A 15,159-nucleotide genomic window follows, 5' to 3' on the forward strand; every position below is an offset into this window, starting at 1 on the left:
GGTATCTTATTTATGTGAAACCTGTTAAACTTTTAGGCAGGTGAATCAAGAACACGAACACGATATTTGTAGAACTCACTGCGGCTCTTTTATTAAGAAAACGACAAATGAGAAAAACTTAATAATTAACTAACACATTGAACCTAGGGTAGGGTATATATAAACCCACAGTTCCTAATCCTAACCTACTTCAAATACATAATTTGAAACCAAATACAGTTAGGATTAAAATTAAGACTAACTTATCTATTGTCACACCCGGCCCTGAGCGGCGGAAACAGCCGGGCGCGCGCGAGTGGGGATTGATAATTAAGCACGGGCCATTGCAAACATTCATAGTAAGATTTTCATTGCGCATGAAATGTTTAATACAAATACATTACATTGTTTAAAAATTACATAAAAACATCCAAGTATAAAACTGTTGAAGATTTCCACGCCATATCCCCTTGCGCGGCGGGAACAACCACGCGCATCGAAGGGATAGAACTAAAATCTTCCAAAAAGCTAGTTTTAGATGTTCAGCGTGAGGTGCTCTAAGTGTGACTCCATGCGCTACCTAGTTATCTCCTAAAAGACACGTAAAAACATTTGAATCAGTATAAACTGAGTGAGTTCACAAGTTTTAGTAATTATATAAATCGCATTGCATCATAGTCTTGATAAAATCATATTGAAACACATTTCTGATTTCATGTCTAAACATATACTTGATAATCCGTATGAAAACATAGATCTGACACATATTTCTGATAAAAGTCGTTCCGCGGGCTACGCGCGATCATTACTGGAAGTGTGCTCGTCCATGCAAAGTGGCGCTGCCACTACGAGCTAAATAATATAATGCCGTCCCGCGGTTTACGCGTGGACATTTCTGAAAAACCATGCTCGTCTATGCAAAGAGGCACTGCCCCTACGAGCTAATCAATAATTCCGTCCCGCGGGTTACGCGCAGACGTTGTGCCGGAAAACAAGGCGCTCGTCCATGCAAAGAGGCGCGACCCCTACGAGCGGGCTCAAACCCATAGTACTGCCCCATGACCATACTAGGCACTCGTCCATGCAAAGAGGTGCGACCCCTACGAGTGGGTGGATCAAACCAGCAGTCCCTACCCTTAGAGTTCCAATGGTAAAGTGATCACTTACTCGAGTTCTAGCGCACATACATCGAACCGTTCGCATTGCTCATCATGAAATATAATTTAAACACATAATCGCTTGCATAGCTTGTAAGTATGCCATGATAAAACATTATTTAAGTACGTGTCCCTCGCCCCGAAAACAGTTTAAAAACAGTGAAAACAGCGAGAATAGGGGCTGTGAGACTCACCTGTGGTTCTTGTTAAGGGATTAATCGAGATTCGGGTTTTCTTGGTGTTGGCCTCGGAATTGAAGGTCTAGAATACGATTAAATAACAAGAAGTATATATATTAAAATCAAGAATTAGGAGAATATAAGGGTTGGAAAGCAGATCTCAAGGTTGTATTCTTGGCTTACCTGGTAACAGGATCGGAAACGAAAACAACGGATGCTTGGGAGATGATTAGTGCAAGTTGCAGTTCTTAAGAGAGAAGTTTGAAGTGTGTTTTGGGTGATAATTTAGGTTACATATTTATAGGCAAACTCAAGGAAACACAATCCCTTGCTTTAGGGGATTGTAATCTCTTTATATCTAGGTGTAATGATGATAAAGTATGGAAATTATTATTATTTATTTAAGAGTGGAGTAGTGGATAAAAGATTTTGATTTGATTTGGACAGGACATGCAGGTCTGTGGTTGGTGGGAGTAGGGTGGCTGACAGTTGACTTTTCATGTTACAGTGTGCTTTTTCAGGTACTTTGTCAGTGTACAGTAAAAAGTGGAAAAAATCTCTGAAACACGCTACCGTTTCTTTTTGGGCGGGAGTAATCTCCTTACAACTGGAGAATAGACTAAGTGTTCTGCGCGTATTACTTTGTGCGCATAGCTTTCTGCGTGAAGGACATTTCTTTGCTGCGGATAGGTGCGTGACCTTCTCGCAGTCAGGGACATTGAGTTTCATTTGTAGATTCTCCAGGTGGTCTTGGTATTTCAACATAGTGATCAGTCATGTTGAAGTCAATTCCATCTTGGAGCTTCAGGCAAACTAGCTCTCATTGTTCCCGCCATGCGGGAAGGTTAGTCCCCCTTCCGCACGCGCATAAACGATTTGGGATGCACCCGCCTTAGCATCATGCGAGACGGTCAACACATTAGACAACATTAAGTTATAGAAACATAAAACCAATACACTCGCGCATGGCGCATATAACATATGCCCACGCAGGTTCTTAACATGGTGCGCTCGCGCAGGGTGCTCATAACAAATACTCGCGCCGATTCTAACATGGCGCGCTCGCGCAGGGCGCACGTAACGTGCTCGCGCTGATTCTAACATAGCGCGCTCGCGCAGGGCGCACGTAACGTGCTCGCGCTGATTCTAACATAGCGCGCTCGCGCAGGGCGCACATAACGTGCCCACGCTGATTCTAACATAGCGCGCTTTACAACCACCTAATTATTAGGTTGATTACTTAGTTTATAGGATTGAGAAATTTACCGGGTGTCACATTCTCCCCCTGTTAAGCGAATTTCGTCCCGAAATTTAGGAGACGTTGCTGGCAGAAGCCATGTTCTGAAAGAGGTGTGGGTATTTCTGGCGCATTTGATCTTCTCTTTCCCAAGTGAATTCAGGCCCACGCCTTGAGTTCCATTGAACCTTTACTAACTTGATTCGACTTCTGCGCAACTTTTGTTCTTTCCAATCGGTTACGGCTATAGGCTCTTCTACGAAGTGCAGTTGTTTGTCGATGTGGATCTCTTCCAACGGTAAAATCAACGTTTCATCAGATAAACACTTTTTGAGGTTGGACACATGAAACGTATCATGAACTCCACTGAGTTCGGCGGGTAAACGGAGTTTATAAGCAACCGGACCGATCCTTTCCAGGATCTCAAATGGTCCGATGAAGCGCGGATTCAACTTTCCTCGCTTGCCGAAACGGGGAACTCCTTTCCATGGAGAGACTTTCAAAAGTACTTTATCCCCTACTTGAAATTCCAATGGTTTCCTTCGCACATCTGCGTAGCTCTTCTGTCTATCGCGCGCTGTCTTAAGGCGATCCCTTATCTGAAAAATCTTGTCTGTTGTTTCTTGGATCAATTCTGGACCAGTCATTTGCTTGTCACCCACTTCAGCCCAGCACAGTGGGGATCTACACTTGCGCCCATACAAAGCTTCGAACGGCGCAGCCTTGATGCTTGTGTGATAACTGTTGTTGTAAGAAAATTCAACCAAAGGGAGATGAGTATCCCAGCTACCACCGAAATCGATTGCGCACGCGCGCAGCATATCTTCCAATGTCTGGATTGTTCGCTCGCTTTGCCCATCCGTTTGGGGATGATATGCCGTACTCATGTCAAGACGAGTACCTAAAGCCCCTTGTAACGATCTCCAAAACCTTGATGTGAACCGACTATCTCTATCAGAAATGATGGACACTGGGACTCCATGTTTTGAAACTACTTCTCGAATATACAGTCGGGCTAACTTTTCCATCTTATCGGTTTCCTTGATCGGCAGGAAATGCGCTGACTTAGTTAGCCGATCTACAATAACCCAGATCGTGTCATAACACCCAGGTGTCCTTGGCAGTTTGGTGTGAAGTCCATAGAGATTTGTTCCCACTTCCACATGGGAATTTCTGGCTGCTGAAGTAACCCCGACGGCTTCTGATATTCAGCCTTTACTTTTGAACATGTCAGGCACTTACTGACATACGTCGCGATGGCGCCTTTAAGATTGGGCCACCAATACAGGGCTTTAACATCTTGGTACATCTTGTCTGCGCCAGGATGTACGGAATACCGCGTCTTGTGAGCCTCGTTTAATACTCGCTCGCGCAATCCTCCCTTGAGAGGGACCCATATGCGGTTAGCGAAATATAGATTGCCGTTCTTAAGTTCCAAATTCTTAATCATACCCCCAAGGGATTCGTTTTTAGCAAACTCTGGTTTCAAAGCTTCTTGCTGAGCGTCTCGGATGCTGGTAAAGAGATCTGCGCGAATGGTCAGCCTTAGAGCCTTGACTCGTAGCGTTTTTATTCGCTCCTTCCTGCTTAGCGCGTCTGCCACCACATTCGCCTTTCCAGGGTGATACTTTATTTCACAATCATAATCGTTCAACAATTCAATCCATCTTCGTTGCCTCATGTTTAAATCCTTTTGATCAAATATATGTTGAAGGCTCTTGTGATCCGTAAAGATTATACACTTTGTACCATAGAGGTAATGGCGCCAAATCTTTAGCGCGAAGACAACCGCTCCAAGTTCCAGATCATGCGTTGCGTAGTTCTTTTCATTGGTCTTGAGTTGGCGCGAGGCATACGCTATGACTTTGTCTCGCTGCATAAGGACACAACCGAGTCCCTGATGTGAAGCGTCGCAGTAAACAACGATGTCGTCCGTCCCCTCGGGCAGAGACAAAATTGGCGCACTACATAACTTCTGTTTCAACATTTGAAACGCTGCTTCCTGATTTTCGCCCCAAACAAACTTCTTGTCTTTCTGAGTTAGCGCGGTCAGAGGTAGAGCTATCTTGGAGAAGTTCTCAATGAAGCGTCGATAGTAGCCAGCTAGTCCTAGGAATTGCCTCACCTCAGTTGGGGTTTTTGGCGCTTCCCAGTTTTCGATGGCCTTGACTTTGGAAGGATCAACGTGTATTCCTTTCTCGTTTACAACGTGACCGAGAAAGTGAACTTCTCTAAGCCAAAACTCGCACTTGGAAAACTTCGCATACAACTTTTCTTTCCTCAACAATTCCAAAATCAATCTCAGGTGTTGCTGATGCTCGGCCTTGGTCCGAGAATAAATCAGAATATCATCTATAAATACAATCACAAACTTGTCCAAGTATGGTTTGCACACGCGGTTCATCAGATCCATGAATACAGCCGGCGCATTAGTTAGCCCGAAAGGCATCACTAAGAACTCATAATGACCGTATCTAGTTCGGAAGGCTGTTTTCGGCACATCTTCCTCATGGACCCTAAGTTGGTGGTATCCGGACCGTAGATCTATCTTCGAATAGTAACTGGATCCTTGCAACTGGTCAAATAAGTCGTCAATCCTCGGTAAGGGGTACCGATTCTTGACTGTCAGCTTATTCAGCTCCCTGTAGTCAATACACATTCTGAACGAACCATCCTTCTTCTTAACAAATAGTACTGGAGCTCCCCAAGGTGAAAAGCTTGGGCATATGAAACCCTTATCCAATAGTTCCTGTAACTGATTGAATAGCTCTTGCATCTCAGATGGAGCTAGTCGATAAGGCGCTCGAGCTACTGGCGCAGCTCCTGGGACCAAATCAATACGAAACTCGACTTGTCGCGGTGGCGGTAATCCGGGCAAATCTTCAGGAAAAACTTCTGGAAATTCGCGCACTACTGGTAAGTCTTCAATTCTTCGCTCATCTCCTTTATTCTCTACTACATGCGCCAGGAAGGCGTAGCACCCTTTCCTTAGGCACTTGCGCACCTTTAGGCACGAAATCAGTTTTGTCGCAACTCCCCTTCTTTCCCCTTGAATTACCAAGGTTTCTCCGTTCAACAATGGGACCCGAACCTGCTTCTCATGGCAAATAACTTCCGCGTGGTTCTCGACTAACCAATCCATACCTATCACAATGTCAAAACTTCCCAAGTCTATTGGCAACAAGTTAATATTGAACCCGTGACCTCCCATGACTATTACACATTGTTCAGTTCTTTCGTTCGCGCATAACTGCCTACCATTGGCTAGTTCTATAGTATAAGGTGTGTCTAGCCTACTGGTTGCTAGGCCTAGGGAGTCTTTAAACTCATCGGATATAAAACTTAGGTCAGCGCCAGTATCAAATAAGACAGATGCAAAATGTCCGTTAAGCAAAAACGTACCGGTTACCACATTCGGCTCTTCTTTAGCTTCGCCTGCGCCGATCACAAAAGCTCTCCCGCGAGCTTGGTTTCCCTTTTGCGGGCAATCCCGGCTAAAATGCCCTGGCTTCCCGCATGCGTAGCAGTTGTCGCTTGCTCCAGCTTCTCTGACACGGCAATTCATCGTCTTGTGCCCTGGTCTGCCACATTTGGCACATTCGATTCTTGCGCATTCACCCTCGTGGTGATACTTGCATTTGTTGCACCATGGGCGAAGCCCGCTGTATCCTTTCCTTGATGGCTCCGCGGCTTGGATCGCGTAAGCCCTTGCGCTCTCCTGCTTCTTGAACGGTGGTTGCTTGGAGTCGGACCCTCGGTGGTGAGAGTTCCACTTCCTCTTGGGATCAGAGGTTCGCTGCTCGATTCCGCGCGTAGTTAACATACCCGCACGGACCGTATCCCTTGTAAGGGTGATGGCCCGCGCTACCGCCTCATCAAAGGTTGGAGGCGCTGCGGCGTTGAGCGGAACCCTAACAACAGGAGGTAACCCAAAGATATACCTCTCAATCTTCTTTTCCTCCGTGTTTGCCATGTCTGGCACCAACTGGCAAAGCTCGTTGAACCGGTTGTTGTAGGCGTCGATATCCGTTCCTACCATGGTGTGGTTCCAGAATTCCTGTTGTAGGTTCTGAATTTCTGCGCGAGAGCAGAACTTTCTCATCAACATTTCCTTCAGCTCCTCCCAGGTCCTGTGGAGAGCAACTTCTCGCCCCAATGTTTTCGTTTGAAGCTTCCACCAAGACGAAGCTGCCTCTTGGAACATGCAGGTCGCGTAAAGGACCTTCTGGTTCTCACTACATCCGCTAATGGAGAGAACTGTCTCCATCTTGTCAATCCAGTTGTAGAGCCCAATGGCCCCTTCGGTACCCTTGAATGGCCAAGGCTTACAGGCCATGAATGTCTTGTAGGAGCATCCTTTGTCCAAGGCTCCTGATTCGGGTTCTGGGGTCTCATTCTGACGACCCTGACTTGATTCGGCCTTGCTGGCCTCATGTGTTGCGATTGCTTGCGCGATTATTTCCGCGAGTTCCTCGGGTGTCATGGTAATTCCCTTGGCTTTAGTTGGAGGCATTCTCGCTTTAAAAGAGTGAAAACATATCAATCTTAGCGCATGTATTCTGAGCACATAATATTATCATTATTTACTAGACACTGTGTGACCCGTGTTCCTAAGTGTGTGTATAGTTTCTTTTGAAAATATTTCATGCGATTTCCCCCAACGGTTATAGTCTAGGTTAACACTTCTTTTCCTAGTTCGCTATAACCAGTGCTCTGATACCAATCTGTCACACCCGGCCCTGAGCGGCGGAAACAGCCGGGCGCGCGCGAGTGGGGATTGATAATTAAGCACGGGCCATTGCAAACATTCATAGTAAGATTTTCATTGCGCATGAAATGTTTAATACAAATACATTACATTGTTTAAAAATTACATAAAAACATCCAAGTATAAAACTGTTGAAGATTTCCACGCCATATCCCCTTGCGCGGCGGGAACAACCACGCGCATCGAAGGGATAGAACTAAAATCTTCCAAAAAGCTAGTTTTAGATGTTCAGCGTGAGGTGCTCTAAGTGTGACTCCATGCGCTACCTAGTTATCTCCTGAAAGACACGTAAAAACATTTGAATCAGTATAAACTGAGTGAGTTCACAAGTTTTAGTAATTATATAAATCGCATTGCATCATAGTCTTGATAAAATCATATTGAAACACATTTCTGATTTCATGTCTAAACATATACTTGATAATCCGTATGAAAACATAGATCTGACACATATTTCTGATAAAAGTCGTTCCGCGGGCTACGCGCGATCATTACTGGAAGTGTGCTCGTCCATGCAAAGTGGCGCTGCCACTACGAGCTAAATAATATAATGCCGTCCCGCGGTTTACGCGTGGACATTTCTGAAAAACCGTGCTCGTCTATGCAAAGAGGCACTGCCCCTACGAGCTAATCAATAATTCCGTCCCGCGGGTTACGCGCAGACGTTGTGCCGGAAAACAAGGCGCTCGTCCATGCAAAGAGGCGCGACCCCTACGAGCGGGCTCAAACCCATAGTACTGCCCCATGACCATACTAGGCACTCGTCCATGCAAAGAGGTGCGACCCCTACGAGTGGGTGGATCAAACCAGCAGTCCCTACCCTTAGAGTTCCAATGGTAAAGTGATCACTTACTCGAGTTCTAGCGCACATACATCGAACCGTTCGCATTGCTCATCATGAAATATAATTTAAACACATAATCGCTTGCATAGCTTGTAAGTATGCCATGATAAAACATTATTTAAGTACGTGTCCCTCGCCCCGAAAACAGTTTAAAAACAGTGAAAACAGCGAGAATAGGGGCTGTGAGACTCACCTGTGGTTCTTGTTAAGGGATTAATCGAGATTCGGGTTTTCTTGGTGTTGGCCTCGGAATTGAAGGTCTAGAATACGATTAAATAACAAGAAGTATATATATTAAAATCAAGAATTAGGAGAATATAAGGGTTGGAAAGCAGATCTCAAGGTTGTATTCTTGGCTTACCTGGTAACAGGATCGGAAACGAAAACAACGGATGCTTGGGAGATGATTAGTGCAAGTTGCAGTTCTTAAGAGAGAAGTTTGAAGTGTGTTTTGGGTGATAATTTAGGTTACATATTTATAGGCAAACTCAAGGAAACACAATCCCTTGCTTTAGGGGATTGTAATCTCTTTATATCTAGGTGTAATGATGATAAAGTATGGAAATTATTATTATTTATTTAAGAGTGGAGTAGTGGATAAAAGATTTTGATTTGATTTGGACAGGACATGCAGGTCTGTGGTTGGTGGGAGTAGGGTGGCTGACAGTTGACTTTTCATGTTACAGTGTGCTTTTTCAGGTACTTTGTCAGTGTACAGTAAAAAGTGGAAAAAATCTCTGAAACACGCTACCGTTTCTTTTTGGGCGGGAGTAATCTCCTTACAACTGGAGAATAGACTAAGTGTTCTGCGCGTATTACTTTGTGCGCATAGCTTTCTGCGTGAAGGACATTTCTTTGCTGCGGATAGGTGCGTGACCTTCTCGCAGTCAGGGACATTGAGTTTCATTTGTAGATTCTCCAGGTGGTCTTGGTATTTCAACATAGTGATCAGTCATGTTGAAGTCAATTCCATCTTGGAGCTTCAGGCAAACTAGCTCTCATTGTTCCCGCCATGCGGGAAGGTTAGTCCCCCTTCCGCACGCGCATAAACGATTTGGGATGCACCCGCCTTAGCATCATGCGAGACGGTCAACACATTAGACAACATTAAGTTATAGAAACATAAAACCAATACACTCGCGCATGGCGCATATAACATATGCCCACGCAGGTTCTTAACATGGTGCGCTCGCGCAGGGTGCTCATAACAAATACTCGCGCCGATTCTAACATGGCGCGCTCGCGCAGGGCGCACGTAACGTGCCCGCGCTGATTCTAACATAGCGCGCTCGCGCAGGGCGCACATAACGTGCCCGCGCTGATTCTAACATAGCGCGCTTTACAACCACCTAATTATTAGGTTGATTACTTAGTTTATAGGATTGAGAAATTTACCGGGTGTCACATATATAATAATAAACTAATTATTATTATATTAAATATTGTCCGAGATTCTAGGAGTCATGAATCTGAGTTGGTGTTGTACACGTTTAACACTCCCTCTCAACATCAACCTTCATCTAACCGTGACATACACGAGGCACTTCGACTCAAAACAACTCGCGACTCGACACAACTGGTCACGTCTTTCGGCTTCGACTCAAGTGTTGAATTCCAACACTCCCTCTAGATTCATACTTGTTCCTCTAAGGTCTTTCACGGTCCCGCAACACCTGTATCTCTTCAGACTTGACTCTTGGACTTGATGCGCGCCTTCACACGAAATTGTGTCTAGGTTCGTTACTCCTTAATCTACACAAGATCTAGGACACCATTCAACTTACTACCTCTAAACACATTTGTTGCATGCCTTACTCCGGTGGTCTCCTACAAACACATTGTTCGTACAAACCGAAACCATCGAGCCCGTTGTCTTCTATTTTAACAGCCCCAAAACCATAACTACGTGGCCACTTTTAGCCACCGGTTCCAGCTCCGTAACTCATACATCGCGGTTGTCAACAACCTGAACCGTTGCTGTCATGTACGTTACATTTTGGTCCCGAAACCGGAACCCGAACATCTGATATTGTCTCGTTTAGACAACCCGATGACGCCACCACTCGAACTGTTGGGTCATCGATCCAACCCACTAAACTACCCGACACACGGAGATTTAACCATACCGACACACGATCATGGCACAACATCATTGCTCGACACACGGAGAGTTAAGCATCCCGACACACGGTAATGACACACCATCACTCCTCGACACACAGAGATTTAACCATCCCGACACACGGTGAAGGCACAACATCACTGCCCAACACATGGAGTTTTAACTATCCCGACACGGTGATGGCATGTCATCACTGAAACTTTTAAATCAATAAACGCCAAAACTAAGTTGATGCACACCCACGTTGCACTTTGTTATACCGGCTGACGTTACGATTTTCAAGTGAAGATCAATAACACAAAACACAAACACCGACTAACGGTTGTTGGAAAGTTTTTCACCATAATTCGACTAACGAAAACGAAGAGCCTGAACTAGAATATTATTTGACAAACAAAATAATTCTTCAATACCAACTTGCTATTGAAAAGGCTTCACCACTTTAGAAAACCACGTTACCATGCACCCATGCATGTTCACTTACTTGGAGACAATTCACCAAAAAAAAACTGAATAGTTTATCACCAATACACCATCTTATTTATGCATTCAATCGGAAACGTACTACGATCGACACCTGGACAGACCTTCGTGTGATCGTACCGTGTTCAGAACACTGACACCCCATCGTTCAACCATAAACTCACCGCAATCACCGCGATCGGAACATGGACTCACCTTCGTTCGATCGGTTTCACTGTTCTAAACGGACTATATCAGCCGGTCTTCGTTTCCCTTGACTGAGCGGTTCAACCACTAACCCAACAAACAGGTCACAACTCGTTCACGACCGAAACACCGGACACACCTTCGATTCAAAACTTACTCACCTCGATCATAACTGGGGCACACCTTTGTTCGATCGGGAACTTACCGCGATCAAAACACGGACACACCTTTTTTAAAAAAAAAAACTTATCGCGATCAAATATTGACCCTTTCAAATTTCAATCGGAGTCTCTGCTTTAAACGAACTAAAACAGTCAGGCCTTCTCTTCTTTCTACTTCGATTGGTAAAATTATTAACCCGACAAACAGGCGGGTCCTCATGCTACTGCGAACAAGATTTTTTTTTATTGATAATCACAATTGCTACTTGGGCAGTAGTAGACTTTTATGGACTTCACCTCAAAACACAAACCACTGTGTATTATTAATTCACATGAACGACCTTTAATGACCTTTGCTTTCTTTCTTGAACGTGTTCCTTAATGTTCATTACCTTCGTCCCAAACGGCACTCTCGCGCCACAACGGTTGCCGAAACAGCTCACCATCTCCGTCTACTGTTGTTAATCTTCTGGTTGTTACCCAGGCCTTTCTTCACACCTGCCCTCCACCGGCGGACACACCCACCGGCAGAGGCTGCCTCCGATCTTCAAACCCGCTTCCCGGTATGAGCTAGCTCTGATACCACTTGTTAAACTTTTAGGCAGGTGAATCAAGAACACGAACACGATATTTGTAGAACTCACTACGGCTCTTTTATTAAGAAAACGACAAACGAGAAAAACTTAATAATTAACTAACACATTGAACCTAGGGTATATATAAACCCACAGTTCCTAATCCTAAACTACTTCAAATACATAATTTGAAACCAAATACAATTTGGATTAAAGATAAGACTAACTTATCTATAATAATAAACTAATTATTATTATATTAAATATTGTCCGAGATTCTAGGAGTCATGAATCTGAGTTGGTGTTGTACACGTTTAGCAAAACCCCTTTTGTCTTCTTAGTTAAGGACATTCCCATGTTCCATCGCAGCCTTTAAGCATCGGCTATAAAGAAGAAAAAGGTGCACTCAGTAATGTTATTGTTATAAGTTTTATTGGTGTATTTAAAGAACAAGAAACAAAATGGTGTTCTCCAGAAAGATGATGTTTATCCCTAAATTACTCGAGGAGATCAAGAGTATCAACTTTATGTGGGTCAAAAGTCGATCTAACTTGAAAGACTTGGAGTGGATAATCGGTGTGAATTTCGGTCATAATCTTCTAGATTTTTACTTTCCTTTGTAATATGTTGCTAGCTCCTTGCCAGTGACTTGTTTTATATATATCATTTCATCGCCGTTCATGTTGCATATGGTTTATTTTGGTCTTGTTATACAAGCATTACCCATGCCATTGCATCCTAGTTCTATCAGCTATCATATCATATAATGCGAGTCGTATAATATATTACGTACACAATCTTTATAAAGTCAAATTAACTATACATAGCAGACTCTGCACTAGTAGAAAAAATGCCTTTAATGACATGCGGTGATTTATGACATGCAAATGTGCGTGTCGTTAAAAAATGTCATATTTTAAAAATTTTTTAAAAATTATGACCCTTATTTTTGTGTGTAATCCCTTTAGTGTATAAACCAAAAATGTCTGACTTAGACCATCTCCAACAGTTTCTGGTTCAAACCACATCACTGCCACGTCAACTTTCTTAAAAACCACATTTTTTACTCCAACAATACACCTTTTCAAACCATCTTTATATTTCCACATCATCACTTAATTTTACATTTATTTTAAATAAAAATTTCACAATACTATAAGATATTTAATTTTTATTTAAATAAATAGCAATATAATAATAGATTAACTAAAATAAGAGAGGCTTGGTTTGAACCACACTATAAAACCATCCAATGGAGATGGTCAGTGTCATACTATTGCTACGGTAGGATAGTTCTCCGTTCTTTCAAGGCTTGGCCACCACTCAATTGGCACCGCTCAAACACTGTCAACCATCAAACCTCTCTTCCCAAATCTGGCATTCATATAGTAGGTACGATTTTTCTACAAGCAGCTTGATCATCATGAAATCCTCAATTTCATTCCTTTTAGTTGTAAAGATTGATTTAATTAAGGGGTTAGATTGTAAAATTAACTTTTGTTTGTATGAAGATTTTGGAATTAGACTGTAATGGATAGAGGGGTGTGACAATTGAAGATGATTAAATTTGGTTATTAGGAGTTTGGTTATAGATTTGGTACTGTGGATGAAAACTTATTCAAGGTAATTGAAGGTTTTATTAGGTTTTGGTTAAGATTTCTGCTTTTGGGTGCAATTCAAGATACATTTAAGATTTTTAATTTAACTTTGAATTTGGATTTTTTTTCTCTAGCATGCAACTTTTGGTTTCATTGAGATTGAAAAAGAATCAATTCAGTTTCAATTACATTTGGACAACACACAAGAGGCTGAGGTAATTTAAATATAAGCAAACATTTGTCAAAAAACATGAATTTAATTTTTTGGCCTAGTTACTGGCTAGGAAACTTATCATTAACACTCAACTTGCAAGATAAACTGATGCATGTACAAACTGAAGTAGCTTTAGTATCACCTATTTTGTAAGATTGCTTCATCTTTTGTTTTGTGACATGGAAACTACTATATATATATATATATATTAGGCATGTAAACGAACCAAATGAACATGAATACGAACATATAATCACATAATTTTTTGTGTTCACGTTCCTTCATTAAGGAAACATGCATGTTCGTGTTCGTGTGTTCTTTTATGAATGGTTTATTGATTAATGGTGACACATATCATAACTTTTTGGTGTTATTACTTGTGTTTTAAACGAGCCGGAACTGGTAAATGTTATACGTGCTGAGCCTACAATTTCATAAATAAAGTGGAAGCTAAATAATTAGCTCCTATTGTGCTGACTTTGTGGTGAAGCTGGTAAGTTAATGAGTTAGTTTTGCATTTAAAATTTGTTGCAGTTTAGCATCAGATGGCATTGGTGATTCTAATTCTGCAATGCTTTTTTTTTTTTTTTTTGTATTTTGCTAAATGGGCTGCCTTTCGTTCAACTGTAAAAACCGGCAGCTGCTAGGCAAGGAATCTTATCTGACTATTCTTGCATCTCAATCAGCTAGTAAGATGAACCTTTTTTATTATTAATCATGTCACTTTTTTCACTATCAATAAACAAGTCCTATGATCCCTAAAATTAACTCACTTGCATAACGAGGTTATTGCTGCTGCAGGCGCTCAATGATGGAGGACAAAAGATTTGCAATAATTAGGTAATTAAGCTTCGGTACTTTTTTATCTATATTTTTGCATTTATATCCAAGATGAAATAAGTAAAAACTGTTGATGATATAAGATAGCAAAAAGAAATGTCCTCCTGGAGCTGAGGAGTTGGAGACAACACTTATGGAGATGGCCTTACAAGATAACAGGCATATGAGCTGCAACACCTTCTTGATGACAACTAAGAATAGGAAAAAACAATACTTGAGGTTCAAATATAATATTCCTTTTATTGTTTCCTTGTATTAATAAATATATTAACATTTAAAAGAACCACTACATTTTTTTCTGTTACAGGCGCTACGGCGAGTTGAACAAGAACAGAAAGTCGGATAAGATGCTCGTAGATTTGCATGATGAGATGCTGCAGTTCGGAGATATCTAGTGCGTGTACTTGAGGTGCTTTTTTAACCCTTAATTATATTGAGTTGATTGAGGTTAGATTAATCTCTAATGGGTCAAATAAGAAAATTTTAGAAGGAACATGTAAAATGAGTTTGAAGTTCCCAAATTTCTATTTTAAAGCATAAAACTTCCCAGATCATTTTATTAAAAAAAAATGATATTGTTGAACTATATATACTTGTTGAAAAACAAAAGTGTTTTGGGTCAACCTAACCTTAACGAAAAAATTAATCAATTTTAGGGACAAGATTTAGGGTGGCAATTTCATCTCTTATGAGTGGTTCGATTCAAGTTGTTTTTCTCTAACGGGTGAAGTAGAAAGTTGTATAAAAACACTAAAAAATCCTGTGTGTATTGTGTGCATTTTAGTTCATTAAACTTCCTAAATTTTTCCATTCAAG

Source organism: Bidens hawaiensis, unplaced genomic scaffold (genome assembly GCF_021521415.1).
Source record: "Bidens hawaiensis isolate Kalapana, Puna unplaced genomic scaffold, B.hawaiensis_p1.1 tig00006961_1, whole genome shotgun sequence".
In the NCBI taxonomy this organism is placed as follows: domain Eukaryota; kingdom Viridiplantae; phylum Streptophyta; class Magnoliopsida; order Asterales; family Asteraceae; genus Bidens; species Bidens hawaiensis.